This window comes from Macrobrachium nipponense, chromosome 2, assembly GCF_015104395.2.
Source record: "Macrobrachium nipponense isolate FS-2020 chromosome 2, ASM1510439v2, whole genome shotgun sequence".
NCBI lineage: Eukaryota > Metazoa > Arthropoda > Malacostraca > Decapoda > Palaemonidae > Macrobrachium > Macrobrachium nipponense.
This window is the reverse complement of record NC_087201.1, coordinates 8387622-8395234: the sequence shown is the minus strand read 5'-3', so window position 1 is coordinate 8395234 and position 7613 is coordinate 8387622.

Here is a 7613-nt window from a genome sequence, read left to right as displayed (position 1 = left end):
CAATATTGCAAACAATAGACATGCCATGCTTTATTCACTGGCTATCATTACGGTACGTACTTCTGAGCTAGTTTGGGCGGATCACTTCCTGGAACATCTGTGGCTCACGGACGAACGCATTCTTCTTGTTTTGCGTTTTAGGTTTCTTTTTAAGGGAACGAATATAAATAGTATATGTCTATGATGTTTGATCTGTTTAGCTTTGCTAGTGGATTACCAAGATAAACTGTTCTGTTCTGAGTTGCTCCATAATCAAGAATGTCATGCAAATTAAGTCTAAAGTGGAAGGTTGGTCTGTACCTAGCGATAGAATCCATAAACATATAACTTTTTTTTCTATATCTACTTTGTAGTTTCCTGTTCTATGGCAAATTTCGTTCATCATCCGTCTGTTTTACCGCCTTCTATTCACCAACACTTGCACAAAGTAACAGCATTAGGCAAACAGATTTTAAGTATTCATGGTGGTGCAATAGTAGCTGACATATCTTTCTTCTGGATAAATCGACGTTTGACATCTATAGGGTTTTCACTATTGTTTGCTCTGTTCTTTTCTTTTATTACGGCATTAAACATTTATTTTGTTGTTGTATACAGTCAACTGGGAAAGGAACAGTTCAAATTAAAACTATTGTTTGGATTTAAATTAACCATTTGACCTCATCTGAAAAGTACACAATACTACGTCATGATAAGTATGGGTCATTCATGAATGTATCATAGAGAGTTTGAAATACTGGGACTTATGAGGTCATTCAGTGCAGGAAAGGAAATTGAGAGCATTTAAGTTTGAAATGTGTAACAGGAGGAAGACCTGTCAGTTGCAATATGAAATAATTGTTAGGAGAAGGTGGAGAGCAAGATGGGAAAAAATATGAAAGGACGTACAGTAAAAGGAATGAATGCGACTGCAGCTAGGGGCCGAAGGGACGCTACAAAGTGAGTCTACAGTGTACCCCATGAGGTGCACTGATGGCATTACCCCCCTCCATATTTACTGAAATGAAAATTGTAGCATGATAGCCATTATCTACTTTGTTGCCTTATGTTGTATGAGGACATATTATCAAGCACTCTCAACAAATAAACTGGTCACAGGGATTCAGAGAGAGGCAGTACGTCAAGAATCTAGTGATTAGATCAGGCAAATGAATATTTCGAAAGGGGGGAGGGGAAGGGAGGGCGGGTGGTGGGCTTGCTACTCCTAAATTTTGTCGTCGACAGGTTTTTCAGTCCAATTTAAATATTCATTGCCTTTTTGATTGGAAAGCTGATATAATTTTTCAGTGGTATCAACTGGCAATTCTACTTTATATATATATATATCTATCTATCTATCTATCTATCTATCTATAATATATATATAATATATATATATATATATATATATATATATATATATATATATATATATATATAAGAATTAGAAAAAGACAATTACCTCCTTTTCTTAGATGTTTTGATACATAGAGAACCATTTCAATGTAAATTCAATATTTATAGGAAACCGACCAACAACTTAACTTATGTTCATTTCTTCTCAGGCCACCATCTTAACATAAAAATATAATTTTTTTCTTCTATGTTTTTACGAGCATTGCGGATATGATCCCCATTATTCATTTGGTAAACGTGTAACTTGAGCGTCAGGCAAACAACAAACAAATATCTCTCTCTCCAAGCAACTAGCGGCTCGCGACTTTTCTTTCTCTCTCTCGCCAAGCGATACCCGCCCCCCCCCTCTCTCTCTCTCTCTCTCTCTCTCTCTCTCTCTCTAACAGCAATACCTCTCTCTCTCTCTCTTCACCTCTTTCTCTCCACTCTAACAGGTAAACAAAATGAGAGTTGCATTATAAAATAAACATTTATTAACAACGAAAAAACAGCAAAACAATTAGGTCTCACAGAACTTAATTCAAGTTACCCCACTATCAAAATGTCTAAACAGAAATTAGTCACACCAAAATGTCTATTATCCATCGGGACTCCCTCGGTCCCCCCATAGTTCCTTGCCAGAACCGTCTGTTTCAAAGACATGAGGAATACCTCGTAAGTACACATAAGTTTAACAATCAGAGATTAAAGATTGAATATTCCCATAAAAATGTTAAATAGGTAACAAGCCACTCTTTGGCTAAAACAGTTCAAAACTCACCCAAGCAGCCAGAATATTTAACACACTATATTATAAACACTTTCAGTCCACAATATTTGGATCAAGAAATTGGATACATAAGAAAAAAAGGGAAAGATTTATGCTATCCTTCACATATATTAGATATTTGTTATAATAAAGCCCACAAAAAGTTTTATAGTGTAAGTAACACGCAGAAAGAAAATTCTAAGAACATTCTCAGTTTGCCTTATTTTAACGGATTTGAAACCATTAAATCATTGTTAAAACCTTTTAATGTCAACCCTGTTTTTTCCTATAATAACACTCTAAAAGGAATGTTAATAAAAAATAGGCCCCAGAGAAAGCAGCAACATAATATATAAAATTCCATGTATGGACTGTCCCTCATTTTATCTCGGACAGTCTAGCAAAGGCCTAGAAGTAAGCGATAAGCCAGCATAAATATTCTGTAAAAACTGGGCAAACATGTTTAAGAATGACCTCAAAGATATAATTACAGACTTAAATAAAATTGAGTTGCCTTAGAGTTATCTTCGTTGTTATGTATGTGTGACATGTATTGTGAATATGTATTGTGAATATGGTTTTGTTTACCAAGTTCTGAGTAGCTGCCACCTATAATCCTTTATTTGTCTTGTTCTTGTATCTGAGATGATTGTCTTAAACCTTTAATTGCACCCATTGTTTATGCTTGTTTGGGAAGGTTATTTATCGTCCAGGTGTGTCGGATTCTAGGTACTAATCTCTTTATAATCCCTATCTGTCAGCTATACGAATCTTCTTGTATTGTCTTTTTCCTCATGTATGTCAGTTTCTGTGTGGTAAAGGACGTTTAACGTCGAAAGGTCTCACAGGTACTCCTTCATTTATTTTTCCTTCGTGGCATATATCTTTATATATATATATGTATGTATATATATATATATATAATATATATATATATATATATATATATATATATATATATATATATATATATATATATGTATAGATATATATATATATATATATATATATATATATATATATATATATATATATATATATATATATGTTATATATCTGTATATATATATGTATATATATATATATATATATATATATATATATATATATATATATATATATATATATTATATAACTCCTAGGGTTATAATTAATGATATTTTGCCAATATGTTCGTTGTGACCTTTTTGGAATGTGGAGAACAGAGCCGATGCAACGACCTGAGAAAAGCTGATAAATGGTTTCTATGGTGGCGTGATATGAAACTGCATAGTTAGACGAGTCAATGTTCGTCAGTTCATGAGCTCTTTTCAAAGTGCCTTTGGGAAACTAGTTGTAGCCAGTAATATGAGGCGTTAACGAAGTGTGCGTTCATATGTGCGTGTGCGCCTCTTCCTTTTATAATGTATCATAACCCAAGTCTATGGAGGGACTTGGATAGAGACGTGTGTGGAAGAAAGGCAAGATGCTAGGGGAGCTCTGCGAAAGTTTATTTATATTTTGTGAGTGAAATATTCCGGCTGCATGGGTGAGTCTTGAACTATTTTAGCCAAAGCGGTGGCTTGTTGTCTGTTTGACATTTATAAGAATATCTAATCTTTGACTTTGTTGTTAAACTTATGTGTACTTATGAGTGTATTTCTCATGTCTTTGAAACAGACGATTCTGGCAAGGACCTATGGGTTCTGGCAAGGGGAGGGACCTAGAGGGTCCAGATGGGAGAATAGACAATTGGTGTGACTAATTACTTTCTAGACATTTTAATATTGGGGGTAACTGAGTTAAGTTAGTCTGTGAGACTTGATTGATTCACTATCTTTCCGTTGTTAAATAAATAGTTATTTTTATATAACTTCATCTCATTTTGATTACCTGACAGAATGGAGAGAAAGAGGTGGAGAGAGAGAGAGAGAGAGAGAGAGATCGCTTGGAAAGCGAGAGAGAGAAAGAAAAGTCGTGAGCCGTTGGTTGCTTGGAGAGAGAGAGAGAGAGAGAGATTTGTGTGTTGGTTTGCCTGACGCTTGGAGTTACACGTTTACCAAATAAATAACGAGATTAATATCCTGTTAACAGATGTGGTGGTTTTTGAGGGTTACATATATATATATATCATATAGATGTATATATATATATAATATATATATGTATGTATAGATATATATATATATATGTATATATATATATATATTTATATATATATATATAGATATATATATATAGATATATATATTTATATATATATATTAGATATCTATATAGGGTTATGTTGGATATATATATATATATATATGTGTATATTATATATATTATATATAAGTGCATGTGGATGTGTGATTGCGTGTGTTTACATCCCTTTTTTCAGTTGCTTTTTCATAAATACTACAACCTCTATGACAGCTCCAGTGAGCTCTTCTGCCTTTGCTGTTAAATTGATGGACCCCCTATTTTTGTTGACTTTATTGATTCTCTTTCCTTCTTAAGTTCCAGGATGTTTTACCTTTCACTCCTAAACTGGTGAACTCAAAATACTTGGAATGCTCTTGTATGTCCAGTTAAACACTTGATTTTATCACTAGGAGCTGTTAACCATTATATTTTATCTCCTTTCAGAAGGAAAAAGTTGCTGATAACTTTCTCCTGACGCCGATCACATTTGGCAAGAATTTTTTGTTATTAATTAATCCCCATCTTAACTTGCAATGCATTAGTAAATAAAAAATCATCAAGAGATGACTCATTTAATTTCAGTCAATACTTGTTTTCTCTGTTTATTTATGTGACGTCTTTATTCACTTCTTCTACTGAACGATGCACTTTATTCTGTGCAGAGTTGCGAAGTACAGGGCTAAATATATATATATATATATATATATATATATATATATATCTATATATATATATATATCATAAATTGTCGAGCACATAATATTTTCGCCCGTTTCCCTGATGAAACGCTGACCGTCCCAGAGTGATATACAGAGGGAATTCACCGGGCTAATAAACTCTGGGTCAGCGTTTCACAACAATTCATTTTCGGCTTCAAAGGGAAACAATTCAGTTGGGGATGCCCATCAAACAGCTCCAAAAATTCTCACTATTTTGCAGTGGATATCAAAAAGGCCAGTGTAGTGGACGTTCAGCAATTTATATTTCTTTCCTAAAAGTTAGCACAAAAAGGAAAATAAGTTTTATTTATTCATTTATTTATTTAGCGAAAACACGTATATATACAGGGTGTCCATAAAGTCCCAGTACCATTACAAGTAATTAATCATTGTAACAGTACTGGGACTTTATGGACGCCCTGTATGTATAACTGAATCACGTAGATGTGGAACGTGGTGAATATTATACATAAATAAATAAAAGACCAAATCCACGAAGGAAAGAGAGACGATGGCGTTCTACAAGGTCTTTCGACCTATTGTCCTTTACCTAGGAGACTTCTGCTAAGAAAAGGACGAGAAGTCGAAAGGCCTTGTGGAGGGCCATCGTTTTCCGTTCCCATGTGGATGTCTTTTATTTGTAAGTCTATATGTAAAAGTGAAAGGATGGCCTACTATAGTCCTCGAATAATTTTTATCATAATGGCTAACATTCCGGGTCTCATCCAGTTTCATGGATAGGTTACAAGACTCAGACCTTAATTTTAGTAAACAATTCTTAGTGCCATGAAGCCCTTTTAGACACAATAAGAAAAATATACAGAAAAAAAGTATCAAGGCATAAAAAAAATTAGGAAGATGCTGTTAAGAATACTGTCTCAAGAGCAAAAACTGGTACAAGAATCCAAGAGAAAACAAAACTGAAAAAAGATAATATTTTCAAAGCACATGATGTGATTTTTTTTATAAGTAATCGTTACTTGTTTAGGGGACCCTAAACTCAAATTAGAAAAGGCACATTTCACTTGGGTAATTATTTCAGACTATTTACAAAATTGCTGTTCCTTGTTTTAGCCAGAGTCCACTAGTTTCTATAGCTGATACGTCGATGGGAATGTGGGAGTACTTTTAATGTCCTTGAATGGAATCCATGGAATCTGCAAGATTACGTCTCAGACACTAAGACGGTCGAAGATCGCACTAAGGAATGAATCTTTGCATCTCGACATCAAGATCGATTTTGGATCCGGAGTCTGGAACAAATAGATCAAAATTGCTTTCTTATTTTCGTTTCTGTATTTCTCATCGGCAATAAAAAAAAATCCAAAAAAAGGGGGAACCAAGAATTTGAAGTCATTTTTGGCACGACGTCACAGACAAGGAAGTGCATTCGGGTTTCACAAGCACTTGCTGACGGGAGAAATGAGTCAGAATTATTTTTAAGCAAGAACCATACAGGGTCTTCCACATTGCCTTAATCTGAATAGACTGAGAGATCAGGAGTTAGAATTGTTAAGACATTGCTGTTAGCGTTTACAAGCAATGGCTTCCTATACTTAGCATTGTCAAATAAGAGGTAAGGAGATTTTTAATTATAGTTTCGCTTACTCGGGTTATAAGCCTTCAAATTACTGGAGTTGCTGTGAGTTTTGGATTGTGTGTGTGCTGATGTGTGAGTTTGGAGAATTGAGTTGGAGAACTTGATGTTTTTTTTTCTTTTGAGAGTTATGATGATGACTTATAATTTAGTAGTCATATTAAGTGGAGTTAATTGGGAGACGTTCCGTTAGTATTTCTGACTTTTTGAGATCATTGTTTGATAGAAGTAGTATGTCTGGGGTTAGTTTTCTTGGATTGACAGATGACTTGAATGACTTACTAACACACCAAAAAGTCGTTTCCCAACGCTAGCAAGACGTCCATCAGCCGTGCAGAGAGGTTGCTGTCGTTTTGTCCGTGGTGATCACGAGAGTTCTACAGCGTGTCTTTTGGGGATCTGCAGAAGCCGTGAGAAGTCTTCTACAATGAGGGAGGCATTCCGTCTTCCTTTAGCCTGCTACAGGAGCAGCAAGTTGCAGACAAAGAGGGATATTCAAGAATCCAAAATGAGAGAAAATTCTAGTGTTATTTGGAGATAAAAGTGTAACAGACTTTATTTTATAATGCCACAGATGTGCAGTTATTACTTATATTTTATTTTAAGCCGGCCAATGTGTTTTATATTAAAGAAGTTGTTTTGTTTGACCATTTTGCTAGGCGGGAGCTGGCATTGGTTAGTGGCCGAGCCGTATTACTCCTAGGGTTATAATTAATGATACATTGCCAATATGTTCGCTGTGACTATTGGTATGTGGAGAAGCAACGACCCAAGAAAAGCTGATCAATGGTTTCTGTGGGTGGCGTGAGATAAAACTGCATAGAAAGACAAGTCAATGTACTCAGTTCATGAACTCTTCTCAAAGTGCCTTTGGGAAACTGGTTGCAGCCAGTAATATGAGGCGCTAACGAAATGTGCATTCGTATGTACGTGTGCACCTCTTCCTTTTATAATGTATCATACGCAAGTCTATGGGGGATTTGCATAG